Here is a 17090-nt window from a genome sequence, read left to right as displayed (position 1 = left end):
TAAATATATTGGGGAGCAGTAGCTAGTATCCCTATTTCCCTAAACAGGCTTCTGCAGGATGTTCTTGAGTTCACACCACATATTAACTCTTACTGCACGTTTTTGTGCCCGGAAAACTTTAGCTTGGCTTAATGAATTACCCCCCAAAAAATCCCATATGACATTATGGAATGAAAGTAAGCATAGTATGCCAGCTTTATCATTTTTATATCCCCTATGTCTGACAAAATTCGCATTGCAAACAGAGATTTGTTAAGACGCTTCAGCAGTTCTGCAATGTGCTCCTCCCAGTTGAATTTATTATCTAGCTGTAATCCCAAGAATTTAACACTGTCCACTTCTTCTATCTTCTCGTCATCGTATGTAAGACATATACTCGTGGGACACCCCTTACAAGTTCTGAACTGCATGTAGTGTGTTTTTTCAAAGTTTAGTGACAAGGAATTGGCTAGGAACCAGTGATTAATGTCCACAAATATTTTATTGACTGATCTTTCTAAGACTACACTTGATTTGTTAATTATTGCAATGTTTGTATCATCGGCAAACAAAACGAACTTGGCATCTGGTAATGTTACTGATGAAAGGTCATTGATATACACAAGAAAAAGTAAGGGCCCAAATTGGAACCTTGTGGGACCCCACATGTAATTAGTTCCCAGTTGGATGATGCCTGATAGCTTGATAGCCAAAGGAGAGAGGAGGAAAAGGAAGACCCAGAGAGAAGTGAGTAACATACGTAACATTAGAATGAAATCGCATTTAAGAATGTTTTTTGCAAGACTGGGATTTTTTCAAAAGAGGATGTGAGAAACGATCTATAAGGCTGTAATAAAAAATATGTGAAAAAAAATCTCTTCCACGGAGAGTCGTTAGTATATTTTCAAACCACTACCCCGGAACGAATTCCAATTGGAGACTGCCTATCCAGCCGTTTCCAGGCACTACATAAATTTTGTTTTTAATATTTCGCCTAACTATTGGCCAAATTTAAAAATCTAAGTGCTGTCATAAACTATTCATTAATAGTTATAATCTGACATTAAAAGCTTAACAGAAGAGGACAAGTAATACAGTTAGAAACTGTATGTTTGTTTTGAGGCTGCGTAACTGATTGCCCACAAATACCCGTGAGTTATTCCTCCGGTATTTCAGAATGAAAGCACTTAGCGGCTTCCAACAAACTTTACACATAATTTCAAACTTTTACAAAACTCTATCTCGTTACCCCCCCCCCCCAAAAAAATGACGAAGCGAAAAAAGTTTATCACTTACTACATTTTTGCTGTTAATGAATTGAAATTTTAGCATCAGACATAACGTTTTAATTTATTATTTCTTTTCTACTGACTCTACTTGCAACACAGTTTGCAGACAATTTCCGCATATACCACTGAATGTACCAGCTAATTATATCATCGTTCGACACATAGTTCAGGACATATGACGTTATAAACACTGAGATGCTTAAAAAAGTAGCTTTTGCTTAAAATGGAGTGCAAATTATCCGGGACTATATTCATCCAGTGTTTCATAACGAGAGCACATGCGCGGCCTCTCCCGCCGGAGGTTCGATTCCTCCCTCGGGCATGGGTGTATGTCTTGTCTTTACCATAAGTTAGTTTAAGTAGTGTGTAAGTCTAAGGACCGATGACCTCAGCAGTTTGGTCCCTTAGGAATTGAAACACATTTTTTTCAGAGCGCATAGCGGTTTCCAACAAACTTCAAGCATAATTTCAAACCTTACCTAAGCTTTTTCTCCTTACATGCTCAGAGACAAATGTTTAACACATAAACTCATTTGTTAGGTAATCATACGTTTGAATCTATTCTATACTTGTGAGTTTGAGTCTTTAAAGAATCGGAGGTTTAATAGACTACCTGACGGACTTTACCATTATCACCCACTAATTTTGATGACGGACTTCACCTTTGTGCAAGGATGCTAGACGATGCGACGTATTCCAGAGTATGCAGTCAGAAGGGATGTTCATTTGTAGACGTTGAGCATTTCTTATGGATATCTGCTCCCAAAACGGCTAGTAAACTGTCTCTCCCCTCCTCTTCTCCCTACCCCGTTCCGTCGACCAGAGTATGCAGTCAGAAGGGATGTTCATTTGTAGACGTTGAGCATTTCTTATGGATATCTGCTCCCAAAACGGCTAGTAAACTGTCTCTCCCCTCCTCTTCTCCCTACCCCGTTCCGTCGACCACTACTTGAAACCAACAGAGTAGTTCTGTACGGATCACAGATCACGTATTTAAGTTCCGTACCAGGCTCTCGATGTCGCCGAAAGACTGCCAACAATGAGTACATCCAAACCCGCGTCGATCGTTGGAACGGGCAAGGCCACGGCGCAGTGGCGAAATGATCCCAGAAGAGCTGTTTCTTGTCCCGCCCGCACAGCTGCAGTCAGAAGAAATTCTCGCCGCGTTTCTTAGCACGGAACACCATTTGAATTTAGTACGACTCTGGCGTAGTACTAGATGCGCCACAAACGTCCTGCCTATCGAAGGGACTTCGTGTTCAATGACTTACCTCTAGATCCTTGTACACACCCACATTCCTGAGAACGGCAACAATTTGAAGGAGCAAGCTCTAAATTTTATATTGTTTGCGACATTACACTAGTTTGCTGATGATCGTCAACAGCCGTATATCATCCAATCCTGGATAAAGATATCCACTTTTCCATGAGTTGCGGTCTTCATCCTTGTTGCTCCCGCATTTTTGCTGGGGTCAATTACCCACCTCGTAAATGTTATCTCGGCGGTCTTTTCTTGCCTGTTGGAGTTCAGCGTAAAATTTCTTTGGTCAGTCTACCATCGATTCGCCCTGCTGCATGTCCCACTCAACTCCGTTTCTTTTAATTACAGTCGCACATTTGTAACGTTCGTTTTTCCGACAATATCACTCCTGCCTACGAACAGTTACAGTGGCTACGTGCGGATATGTGTAGAGATTATTGTAGCCTTTTTTTTACACTAAGTTTGCTCAGACATTGAACTTCATCTTATTTATCTTCAAATCTATAACGTTTGTCCGAACAGCATAACAGAAATACTCGCTCCTAACAAAGCATAATCCTATCTGTAACACTACATAACACAGAAATCTTCTCAAAATCATTTTCTGAATCAGGAACCATACTTTGGAACGATATTCCCTAAAATGTCAGAGAAATTACACTCCTTTCTAACTTCAAAAAGCTCTTAACTGCCCACAAGCTATTACAATAGCTCTCTCTTCAACATAATTATCTGCAGCTGACACTAGTTTTTACATTTGCCTCCCGATTGTGCGTGGAGTCCTCTGTACAGGGTGTTTCACATTTTTTATTACAGGCTTCAGGAATTGTAGAGGGCTCTTAGTAGATAAAGTTTTGATAGGGAACCCATGTCCGAAAATGTGTCGTTTGCATGAAAAATAAGTTGGAAAATCGGATCACTTCCGGTACGCACACAGAGGAGACAGTGAGCTCTGACCTGTGTGCTCTGTAGGAGACCGAGGCAGTATCAGTGTTTCGAGCACTCATGTCAGCTTCTCTTCTACGTGACGAAGGACTTCCTCCTCAAAGTTGAGAGAGCGGCACGTCCGTGGTGTACCACAGTCAAGCCGCCTAGATGCGAGCGTATCGGTTCTCCGCAACCGTTGTTGTAATGGGACGTTAATGGCATGTGATGTCATAATTAGAACAAGGACTGCCGACGGTGCCCTCTTCTCAGATTGTGCGGGTACCGAGCAGCAGGACATCTGAAAGTGATCCAATCCTCAAACTTATTTTACATCCTAATGGTACATTTCCGGACATGGGTTCCTTACCGAAATTTTATCTACTATGTCCCCTCTACAACCTCTAGAAACCTGTATAATAGGAACTGTGAAACACCCTGTGTATAGACTCACTTACTGAAGAAATCTGGTGTCTTAATAGTTCCTGTCATTCATTTCCCTGTTTCTGATAATATTAAATACAATTTAAAAGGTTCTAAATTTATTAAAATACCTTTGGCTATAAAAGCTGTAACAGCAGGAAGGTTGGCAGCTAAGGGTCTTACTTATTGTGTTTATACAATGTAATAAGAACGATACGGGATTAGATTTATAGCTGGCTCTGAGCGCTATGGGACTTAACATCTGAGGTCATCAGTCGCCTAGAACTTAGAACTACTTAAACCTAACTAACCTAAGGACATCACACACATCCATGCCCGAGGCAGGATTCGAACCTGCGACCGTAGCTGTCGCGCGGTTCCAGACTGAAGCGCCTTTAACCGCTTGGCCACACCGGCCGGCTAAATTTATAGCTGCTTTTGGGAATACAGGATGTGAAATTTAGTACAAAGAGCTGCCACTTCTGGCAGCAACAATGGCTCCAACCCATTTATGCAGTGACTGAAACTGAGCTAGGATGATTGTACAAGGACGTCATTCCATGCTGCTTCAATTCTATACCAGTGTTTACCAATACTGGTGCCCGGAGAGGCGTCGCGTGGCGGTCTCCGGGCAATTCATCAGCAGATGTTTTTTTTCTTCAGTGGATGAGAAGTCTGGACAACGTGCTGGCCAGGGCTGTGGCATCCAAGGGAAACGGTCAAGTCTTGTGAGTTCGGAGCATAGCCAAGGAAAAGTTACAAAATAATAGATACTGGTCACCTATGCACAATAACAACCAGACCTTGGAGAGAGGTTATATAAAAAGTCAGGCTCCTAAACGCATTGGAGAAAAATACGGACCAGAGGATCCAGGGCGGCGATGGTTGCGTGTGGCGATAAAACTATAAGCTGTAAAAATAAGCGTGATATATCTGCAGACAAGGAGCGAGGGTAAGGAAGGGATAAAGGGAGTGAGGCTCTGCAAGAGGCACCTACACGTGTTGAAGAGCCTGCAGCAGGCCGAAGACATAATTTAACGACAGAAGAAGAATAGTGCAAAAAAGAGCCAACGAAATGGTGAGGGCTCTTCGACAACACGCCATGTCAGGGACTGTCGGGACGAAGAGGAAAATGAATAAAACTCCGAAGCAGAGCGCTCCGAGAGTCAGAGCAGGAAGTTGGTAGTAGTATCGGCAGATGCAACAGAAGAGAACAGCCAGCAAAGTTATTGCAGTAGTTGCAGCGAGCTGATGGAATCCTCGTCGTTTAATTATGGACTTCTGCATGTCGTACTGTGGGTGCAGGCTCAGTTGGTACTGACAATTTCGTTTTAAGTAGAAGAAACGGTGCTAATTAGTCGCCGTCTTTGTGTACGGACTTGGACTGTTCGTGGGTACATTTCCTTTAGAGAAAATATATCGGGAGTTGATAGTGTTTTCTGAATAAAGACAGAAGTGGTAAAACACTCACAGTGTTTGTCATTTTAGTACTTATTCGAAGCCTTACCTTTTGTAATAACGGAATTTTAACAACATAGTCAGATTAAGACTCCCTCTCACTTAGGCCAACCAACTATTTCCCTTATTCCCGGACCCTGACGCCCATTCGCAAGCAACATTCACGCTTGGGACGCGACAGGGTAACAATAGAATACTCATCTGTATCGAGGTACTTCAGGACACCATGGACAATATAACGTCTTAAGTGATCTTTTTGAAAGACAATGTTAGGGAAAACCTCTATGACAAGGCAATAGCCACCGACCCTAACATGTCAGGAGCATAACGCCTTCGATCCGAATTACCTAGTATGCGAACCTTAGTTTATCATGTTGTATACCCAATGGCACCCAGTACCGCCACGCCAGGTACTGGGGCTATGTGATTATGACGAATATAGTCTGGCAATGTCTTTTCTCATACGCGTAAATTAAATTGGCATTGGCTGTTGGGAGCGACCGTAAACGGGAAATGCCTTTACGGTCGCTCTGGTCTGCCACCGCGCCGTGTGTCAACTTAGTATGCGCATATAGTACGCTGAACTGGGACTCGCCTGAAAAGTCTACGGGGTGGAAATTCTGTATCCATTGTTGTCGTTGGGTACACCATTGTTGGGGCACCTGGCATTTCTGCTATTGCTTCAAAGGAAGCCTCATCAATGGTTGCCATCCTGAAAGTCCGCGGTACGTCGTCGTAATATGTACATCTGTCTTGCTACAAGCAAGCCTATGTCCTGATTTAAGGTGGGTAGCGCGATTGTACGATCCTGATCGACCGAGCAAAACATATATAGGGTATTTTAAAGTCTTGACGTGAAACGCCTAGGGCTGATAGATCACATTATTATGAACAGCTTTTGTTAGTGGCAAAATGTTCGCGGATTCTTCCCTGCGAAGCTAGGAGTCTTTTATTATTGGGTATGCCACTGAGAGGCATCACAGAATAGGCACTCTGCGACTTGTATATGAAATGTGTGTTGCCTTTGATCCAGTCATCTGCTCTGAGTAAAAAGGCGTAGGCCGAGCAAAATTGAAGTTCGTGTCTGGCTTCTAAAATATCTTTCTCCGTTTAGAGACACTCATTCAAAGGTTTTATTGTTGAAAAGCACTCTATCAGTTTACTGGGGTAGGTGGTCTACAGTACACCTTTTAAACACTCTGTATCCCTCATCTGGTATACTTCTCGACCAAGGCCAGTATGACCATACATGGAGTTGAGTATGGCCCTTCCGAACTCATGGATTCCATATTCGCGTGAGTGTCGTGGGATACCGACCAATATGAGTAGCAATATCGCAGGAAAAATTAATCGCAGTATCGACAGATCACGGCCCTGTCTCTGTTGAATTCCGACATACGTTGGTAGACGCTTCTTCTTCTTCTTCTTACACGACGAATAACATAAAGTTCTGATAAAAATCAACATGGAAATTTATGATAATCCCGCAACTTGTGTCGAAAATTAAAATTATTCTCACGATAATATCTCAGAAGCACGTAATTAAACCAACAATACGCCTAGAAATTATGAATGTGTTTAATGTCATTTGGTATGTGTAGTATCAAACTAGGGGCTAGGATCCTGTGCGTTGTGTTCTCTGTGTGCTGGGGAGGGAGGAAACCACGAGGGAGCGGTACAACTTACAGATCAAAACCCCGCGCATATACTAAGTTAACAGCCCCAGGAGAAAAGAATATTGTCACCAATTGGCATCAGCGAGTAGTAAGGACCCCTAAGGGCGCACCCGGAGAAGGCCTAGAGTGCGCACCAGATACTGCCCAAGTAAACCAGGAAACAGAATTAGTTACAGACATAAACCAATTACAAAAAATTGTGTTTATAAGAGACAAATACAAGCTGCAGATAAAGATAAGGCTAACTGATACAAGGAAACAGAAATGCAATATACGAAAATAATGAGAACTAATATCTAAAGCAAATAAGGGGGGAGGACCGACCTGTAATTGACTAGCGCCCCTCAATAAATGCCTACCTAACAGAAAGTAACATCTACCTATGATTCCTTCTCAGATCAAGTACAGACAGGTACAGCTTATTTCTCACATAGCCTTAGTAATGTTCACATCTATTTGAAACTTGGTGGCCTGCAGACAAGGGATAGGCGTGAAACGTCCCCTACGAAAAATTAATGAATTACTGTGCTGGTAAACCCCTTACGTTATTTGATTTTCAAACAGCTGAGCAGAACTGAACGTACTCAGACATTTCGCTCTTTGCCTGTTCTAATCAACACTAAACTGACACACAATATTTTTAGCGCAACGCAGTCTGACTTTCAAATATCCCTACAAAAGAATGGCCCTGACTAACAATAATCTATACCTTTCATCAATCACTTACCTCACAAAAATCTTCGTTACTCGAACTACTGCAATACAGCGAGCGCCACTACTGCCAGCTAAATAAAAGATTCAAACTACTGAAGACACTAACTACTGATAGGCATAGTTAGCAAATGAAAGATTTTGATAGAGAACAGACAATGTATTTACCTTAATAGTGTTCAAAAGTCATAATATATATAGCAGTTCATGACATCCAGTCTTACAAATTTACTGACTCTGATGGACACAGGTCCAGATCATCCGCTCTCAAAACTCCGCCATCCCTCTCCCCACATCCACCTCCAACTGCGCACCGCTACGCGCTGTTAACAGCCAACTGCCAAACACTACAGTAGCGACTATTTCAACAATGCCCACCAGCCACAGACTGCACACAGCACATCCAGTGATTTTCATACAGAGCGCTTGGTGACGTTACCAACATAAAAACCTAAGCAGCCTACTTATTTGCGGAGTTGTATGTTGTCTTGGTAAGTGGGAGCCGCATTGAAACTCGATGCTTCCCGCAAAGGTTTAAGCCCCATTTACGTTTCAGGTGCAGTTATGATATGCTTGTACTCCGTCGACGTCGATGTCATTAGAGAACGAGCACAAACTCAGATCGTTTCAAGCATGGAGGAAGGAAATCAGCCCTGCTCTTTCAAAGGTACCATGCCGGGATTTGCGTGGAGCAGTTTAGGGAAATCAGGGTGGTCAGATGAGGATTTGCACCGTTGCCCTCCCGGATGCAAGTCCACTTTCCTAGCCCTTGCTCCACATCGCTCGGTTCCGTGATAGGTTTCAGAGGTATGTGACCACGCACAGGTAAGCAATTCCTTTAGTAAATTACGGCCCAGTGTTTTGTGGGCTTAGATGTGTTCCGTCTGGGTCAGATCAGGCGATTTTGGTTGCCAAAACATCAGCGTAAGTTCAGTATCATGCTACTTAAATTGCTGTAGCAAAATTCTGGCCTTGTGACACGAACAATTATCCTGTTGGACGATGTCATCGCAGACGGGGCAGATATCGAGCTTGAAAGTATTTTGGTGTTCTGCAAAGCAATTCGTGTGGTCCACAGCTATCGTGGTGCCTTCGATTACTACCACAGGTTCCATGGAAGCCCAGGTGAATCTCTTCCATATCATAATACTGCTTCTGCCAGTCTGCGTCCGTAGTTTGGTGTATGTTTCAAGCAGCAGTTCGCCTGGACGTCGTCGTATCCGAATACGACATCGTTCTGCTATATTTTTTTTTTTAAAGAAAACTTGATTCATTCGACTAGGTGACACGTTTCTGTTGATCCACGATCCAATCGTGATCACCGTGTGTCCACTGCAATCGTGTCATTGTGTTGACATAGATAGTATAATGTGACGGTCATCTGTTGCGGAGCCCCATGGTCAACAGTGTTCGATGAACCATCTGCTACGAAATACTTGCGCCTGGACTATCATTGTCCTCTATCGTTAGATCTGCCACAGGTCGTCGCTTATCATGCTTTAAAGAGCGAGCATGAATCAGACCTTAGAATTCTGTGATGAAGCGTAGACGTCCAAAACATTGTCCCCTGTTCCTGGGATTCACTGTCCTTCAACCATTTTCTATCGATGGTCACGGAAGAAGCACGCGAAGAGTCGACCAGTTCCGCCGTTTCCGAGATGCTCTTTCCCAGGCGCCAGGCCATAACAATCTTTGTTACAGTCGCTTGTGTCAGTGGATTTCCACTTTCGTGGCCTATATCGTCGTTAGAACGATTTCACATTCTTCTCTGTTCCGCTTATATACTTTTCTTGCCGTGTCAATATATCGCAGTTGCAAGGCGGCATCCAGTCTTACGGTGGGCGGTGGCCATATTGTTTTTGCTCAACGGTGTAGTATAATAACATAGCGACTGGATTTTCAACCACCTCTGTCACGTTGCGTGTCGGGGGCCAAAACAGATACAAGCAAATCAAGTCATGCAGTTGACTTTTCTACCCGAGTAGCGATGTTTTCTCATCTAGTTGACCTTCTATCTCAAAACTGTTAAATGTATGCGTTTGTGGCATGGTGTCACCAAGCTATTACTTTCTTATACATTTACTTAATCTTGTAAGTTTATCCGCCAATGACGTTTTTATTTGTGCCAGTCTAATGTTTCTGTCGCGTTTTCACTTCTCTTGGATACGCCCACTGCTGAAAATGACTTTGGCACGAAAAGTCACCAACGTGAAGAACGAAAGATCACACTGCAGTCATATTTTTCTGAAGATGGTGCCATTTAAACTTAGAGTTAAAGAGATAGTAACTTCTTTATTGAGTATTTTAGGCCGTTGAAAATGCACATGTACTTCGAGTTACTCTGTCTCTATAAATACATTTCTTTTATTCCTTGCAGATGGGTAATGAAGAAGCACAACTTTCCAACGTTCTCAGCACCTTCATGAAGATGCTAGAAAACTTGAGGCACAGTGAAGTATATGCCAAGTGACTAGCTTGGCCATTCACACATGATATGAGTGAAACCAGGATGGAAATTTTTCTGATTTACTCGAACTGCTGAAAATCTTTGTGGGTACTGTTTCCCTGTGTTTCCCTGACCTCTTAGCATGAGATGTAACATGAGAATTCCATTATTAGACGTAAACGAATAGTCAGTCCACGGAATGGCGTTACGCCTTTTTATAAGCCCTAATAAGTTAAGTAACCAGCGATCACCACAAAACGTTGTGGTCTCTTTTCTGAGATGTACTTATTCTGGATATTTTGTGGCTCTCCCTTCTCTTCTTGAACATACCTGTAGAGACCCAGTGTTTCTTTGACGAGTTCCTAGTGCTACATTTAATTAATTTCTTCGGAAACTCGACTTTCAGATACCGCTTTGCGCTGCCATTATTACACGTTAGACCTCAATCGATCTTGCTTGCCCGGTCGATTTTAGTTTTTCGCAGATTCAATTAATATATACGAATGGTGCCTATAAATCACTGTTCCAGTTTCGTTACCACGGTGAAGTGAGGTTGTCTGTACCTCTGCTTCTTTGATGAAGAGGCAATAGGTTTTCCTTATCGATATCGGTAAACTTGGAAGGAGGTGGAAGAGAAGGAGGAGAAGGAGAAGGAGGGAGAGGAGGAGACGATTGCTGAAGCAGGGATTAAAAAAAAACCGTATTCACGCTAATAATGCTGATTTATTAAACGTGCCTAGACCACACAGCTTGTGGAAAAAAGAGCAAAGTGGTCATTGATGGAAGGTTATTTTACTCCAACATTTTGCAGGCCAGCAATGGCTCGAAAACTTGGAATGAGTAAAGACTCACAGTTATTGCTGTGCACAGAATTTGCGTTTTACCACCAGTCATTGTGTACGATAGCCGTTGCCACTAAAATAGAGAATGGGCAGAACAGTTTACATATTAGCCATCTACGCAGAATACTTGGTCACGCCAATACTTCTTTCGCTTCATCGACACTGCATCGCATCGTTCACATGAATCAAAGTTTTAAAAAGCAAGTAGCAACTCGTCAAACCATCCGTGATTAAAATGCAGCATAGCTCGTGTACGGAACACAACATGATTGTGGAAGCCAGCGTAACCCACATTTCCAGAATAACAACCAGAAGCGGTATTAGGAACTTGATTTACGAAAAACCATATTTGGGAGCCCTTGTAAACGTAACAACAGTGAACTGCTGATGAGGTGTTGTCGTCCATTTGAAGCAGTCTTTAACGCTACTGAATGGAGAACACGTGAAAAAAGTAGGTAGATTTAAAATCGTCGTGGAGAAAGACTGAATACGATTTCTCCCTTCGCGGAAAGTCATGCCATTAACACCGACGCTGGTTTAACTGCTTAACGACTACAGTGCCACATAAAAAACTCCCAGCAGCGTGAGTACAACCAGGCAAGTTTTCACGCTACCATGAGGCTGAACCGCTGAAAGGCTAAGGCACAGTGACTGGTTGCAGCGCTCGACACTGGTGACCTTGACTCGTTAATGGGGACAAAGGCAATGGACAACTTGTTGCGCGTTAAGCAGCGCCAGCCGCTCCCGACCCACTCGTTTTAAGATCGCTGCAACTGTAATACTTTGGCTCTACTATCTCTCTCTCTCTCTCTCTCTCTGTGTGTGTGTGTGTGTGTCTTCTCCATTCTCCCCTTCCCATTGCAATAGTTATGTGGTGCTTGTAATAGTATAGGATTAATAGTGGAAATAGGGAAGATACAAAAAGGAGCAGTGCGAAAGAGTCACGCAGATGTTCAACCAACTCCAATGGCAGACGCTGCAAGAGAGGTGTTCTGCAGCACAGTGTGGTGTACTGTTCAAATTCCATGAGCGAAGCCGGCCGGAGTGGCCGTGCGGTTCTAGGCGCTACAGTCTGGAACAGAGCGACCGCTACGGTCGCAGGTTCGAATCCTGCCTCGGGCATGGGTGTGTGTGATGTCCTTAGGTTAGTTAGGTTTAAGTAGTTCTAAGTTCTAGGCGACTGATGACCTCAGAAGTTAAGTCGCATAGTGCTCAGAGCCATTTGAACTATTTTCCATGAGCGTACGCTTCTAGAATAGTCAACCAATATATTGCTATCTCCTATGTATATATCTCCCGAAAGACCAAAAAGATAAAATCGGGAAGATTCGAGCCCACTCAGCGGGTTTCCAGAAATCTTTCGCCCCACGAACCATGTGCGACTGGAGTAGGAAAAGGGGAAGGTCACACTGGATACAAAGTACCCTCTGCCATACGCCGTAAGGTGGCTTGCTGAGTATACATGTTGATGTAGATGTATTCAGGAATTCTCCACAATGATTTGTATTTATTCTTAATTCGGTTCATGCGGGAGACTTGATTTTTTGTGTTCCGCGATTTTCGGTGCTTTTATTTGAATAAACAGGTTTCATCGTTGGTTCGTCAGTGTAGAAGGTGTCAAAAACTGAGAGAATAATTGCGTGGCTTCGTGGCTGAATGGTAAAGTACCTATTTATGTATCCAGAAGTCCTAGGTTAGATTCCCGGCCCGTCCATGGATTCTTATCTGCCATTTATTACTTCTCTCAGCTCTGGCAATACTGGTTAATGTGAAAAAGTACCGAGTTGCACCGCAGTTCGGATTCCTCGTTAAAATGGCTCTCGGAAAGTCAGTTTGAAGCGCCGAGGAAGGCAACGGTGTATACCTGTAAGCCGGCCGCTGTGGCCGAGCGGTTCTAGACGCTTCAGTCAGGAACCGCGCGACCGCTACGGTCGCAGGTTCGAATCCTGCCTCGGGCATGGATGTGTGTGATGTCCTTAGATTGGTTAGGTTTAAGTAATTCTAAGTTCTAGGGGACTGATGACCTCGGATGTCAAGTCCCATAGTGCTCAGAGCCATTTGAACCATTTGTATACATGTACCACTTTCAATAGGCCTATGAACAGTAATCACTGTGATGTTCAAACGAACCTCCAGTTTGGTGACTGCAGTACCTTAAGTGAATAATCGGTGCATTTCACAGGTTTACTGAAATACACAATCCGAATTCCAGTACTGCGTTTCTGCACGAGTGATATCACGTGTGTGGGACAAATTCGCTTCGAAATTCTACATATAAATATTTTAGATACAATTTAAACGTAATGCTCACTTCGTTTCCCCATTATCCCGTTATCTTGAACTGATGTTATCGAAATTCCCGTGTGTGTCGCGATACATTTTCGACCGTTGAATGCTGCAGAAAAAGGAAGTGACTACTATATCATCTATTCTGAGAAACATTTGTGCGAATCCAAATTTCAGTTCTGAGGGGGCCGGGGGAGGGGATGGTTGTATTGCAGTTTATTTGTCTCTCCCCTCCCCCAAAAAATGGTTCAAATGGCTCTGAGCACTATGGGACTCAACTGCTGTGGTCATGTCCCCTAGAACTTAGAACTACTTAAACCTAACTAACCTAAGGACAGCACACAACACCCAGCCATCACGAGGCAGAGAAAATCCCTGACCCCGCCGGGAATCGAACCCGGGAACCCGGGCGTGGGAAGCGAGAACGCTACCGCACGACCACGAGATGCGGGCTCCCCCCCCCCCCCCCCAAATATAATTTGACGTCACCTCTATTTTTAATGTGCCACACGCGACTAGGATTTAGAAGAAAAGAATCAATCTGAAAATTTGAGAAGTCATACAGCTGATTTAAGAGCTATAGTGGCAACAAGCACAAAGAACTTAGACAACGTCATAATGTGCGAGGGGGCATTTTTTACCCGTCCAATTTCGCTTGAAAATTGCAGAATTTTTTGTGTGCCATTGTGGAATATTCCCACTTCAGCCTCTGCAGTTTCATGAAGTTCCAATTGGTGGCGGCGCTATACGTAGCCTTCCGTAACGAAGATACATTCCAATCAGACAGCTGTACTGAGATATTTTTGACGGAAAAACAGAGCATCGAAGATATTCATAGGCGCCTGCAGAATGTCTACGGAGACCTGGCAATGAACAAAAGCTTGGTGAGTCGCTGGGCTAGGCGTCTGTCATCATCGCAACAAGATCGCGTAGAGCTGTCCGATCTCCCGCGTCCAGACTGGCCGCACATGGCCGTAACTCCTGCAATGTTAAAACGAGCGGGCACTCTCATTCGAGATGACACACGGATCACAGTCAGACACCTCGCTCCTCAACTGGACGTCTTTGCTGGTACTGCTGACACACTCGTCCACCAGCTGGGTACTCACAAGTTTGTGCCCTCTGGATTCCCCGCCGCCTAACAGAAGGCCATAAAGAGCAACGAAGGACCATCTATGCGGAATTGCTTGCGCGTTACAGGACTGATCGTGACAATTTTTTCACGAACGTCGTCACAAGCGATGAAACTTGGGTCCAGCACTTTGAACCTGAAACAAAACGGCAATCCAAGAAGTGGCGGCACACCACATCTCCTCCAAAGAAAATGTTCAAACCCGCACCCTCTGTCGGTAAAGATACGGCGACGGTCTTCTGGGACTCTGAAGGGATAATTCTCTTTGATGTCCTCCAATACAGAAGAAAGGAAATAGGACTAATCCACTGAATTGGAGACCCATTTCCCTAACGTCGATTTACAGTAGGATTTTGGAATGTCTATTGCGCTCTAACATTACGAGTTACCTCGAAGAAAATGATTTATTGACTAACAGTCAGCACGGATTCGGAAATTATCGTTGTTCTGAAACTCAGCTACCTCTTTATTCTTACGAAGTAATGAGTGCTTTCGACAGACGTTGTCAAATTGATTTGACATTTTCAAATTTCCAGAAGGCTATCGACACCGTTTCCCACAAGCCAATTCTAATCAAATTGCGTGCCTACTGAGTATCGTCCCAGTTGTGTGACTGGATTTGTGATTTCCTGTCAGAAATCATAATCGACGGAAAACCATCGGGTAAAATAGAAGTAGTATCTGGCGTTCTCAAGGAAGTGTTATAGGCCCTCTGCTGTTGCTGATCTACACTGAAGAGCCAAAGGAACTGTTGAAGGCATGCGTTTTCAAATACAGAGATATGTAAACAGGCAGAATACGACGCTAGTATCGGCAGCGCCTATGTAAGACAACAAGTGTCTGGAGCTGTTGTTAGATCGGTTATTGCTACTACAATGGCAGTTTATCAAGATATAAGAGAGTTTGAACGTAGTGGTATAGGCGGCGCACGAGCGATGGGACACTGCATCTTCGAGGTAGCAATGAAGAGGGGATTTTTCCGTACGACGATTTCATGATTGTGCCGTAAATATCAGGAATCCGGTAAAACATCAAGTCTCCGACATCTATGCGGCCGGAAAAAAATCCTACAAGAACGAGACCAACGACGACCGAATCGAATTGCTCAACGTGACAGAAGTGTAGCCTTGCCACAATTTGCTGCAGATTCCAACGGTGTACCATCAACAAGTGGCAGCGTGCGAACCATTCAACGAAACATAATCGATATGGGCTTTCGGAGCCGAAGGCCCCCTCGTGTACCCTTGATGACTGCACGACAGCCGGCCGCTGTGGCCGGGCGATTCTAGGCGCTTCAGTCTGGAACCGCGTGACCGCTACGGTCGCAGGTTCGAATCCTGCCTCGGGCATGGATGTGTGTGATTTCCTTAGGTTAGTTAGGTTTAAGTAGTTCTACGTTCTAGGGGACTGATGACCACAGATGTTAAGTCCCATAGTACTCAGAGCCATTTTGAACTGCACGACATATAGCTTTACGCCCCCCCCCCCCCCCCCTCTGGGCCCGTCAACACCGACATTGAACATTGAACTGTCGATGACAGGAAACATGTTGCCTGGTCGGTCGAGTCTTGTTTCAAATTGTATCGAGCGGATGGACGTGTACGCGTACGGAGACAACCTAGTGAATCCGTGGCCCCTGCATGTCAGCAGGGAACTGTTCAAGCTGGTGGAGGCTCTGTAATGGTGTGGGGCGTCTGCAGTTGGAGTGATATGGCAGCACTGATATGTGGAGATATGTCTCTGACAGGTGACACGTACGTAAGCATGCTGTCTGATCACCTGCATCCATTCATGTGCATTGTGCACTCTGACGGACTTGAGCAATTCCAGTAGGACAATGCGACACCCAACACACCCAGAATTGCTACAAAGTGGCTCCAGGAACACTCCCCATTCATGAACATTATTGATCATATCTGGGATACCTTGCAACGTGTTGTTTGGAAGGGATCTCCACTCCCTCGCATTCTTACGGATTTATGGACAGCCCTGTGGGCTTCATGGTGTCAATTCCCTCCATCACTACTTCAGACATTAGTCGAGTACGTGTCACGTCGTACTGCGGCACTTCTGCGTGCTCGCGGGGACCCCTACATCCAAGTTCCGCAAGCCACCTGACGGTGTGTGGCAGAGGGTACTTTGAGTGCCTCTATCGGTTCTCCCTTCTATTCCAGTCTCGTATTGTTCCTGGAAAGAAAGATTGTCGGTATGCCTCTGTGTGGGCTCTAATCTTTCTGATTTTATCCTCATGGTCTCTTCGCGAGATATACGTAGGAGGGAGCAATAAACTGCTTGACTCCTCGGTGGCCGGCCGGAGTGGCCGTGCGGTTCTAGGCGCTGCAGTCTGGCGCCGAGCGACCGCTACGGTCGCAGGTTCGAATCCTGCCTCGGGCATGGATGTCCTTAGGTTAGTTAGGTTTAATTAGTTCTAAGTTCTAGGCGACTGATGACCTCAGAAGTTAAGTCGCATAGTGCTCAGAGCCATTTGAACCATTAGCCACTCCTCGGTGCAGGTATGTTCTCGAAACTTCAACAAAAGCCTGTACCGAGCTACTGAGCGTCTCTCCTGCAGAGTCGGTATTAGGCAGGTGTATCAGTTTCTCTGGCCCTTCAGTGTACGAATGTAAACTATTTAAGACACAATTGGAGCGGCCCTCTTAGAC

Source organism: Schistocerca nitens, chromosome 3 (assembly GCF_023898315.1).
Source record: "Schistocerca nitens isolate TAMUIC-IGC-003100 chromosome 3, iqSchNite1.1, whole genome shotgun sequence".
Lineage (NCBI taxonomy): Eukaryota > Metazoa > Arthropoda > Insecta > Orthoptera > Acrididae > Schistocerca > Schistocerca nitens.
Note: the sequence above shows the minus strand (reverse complement) of the source record.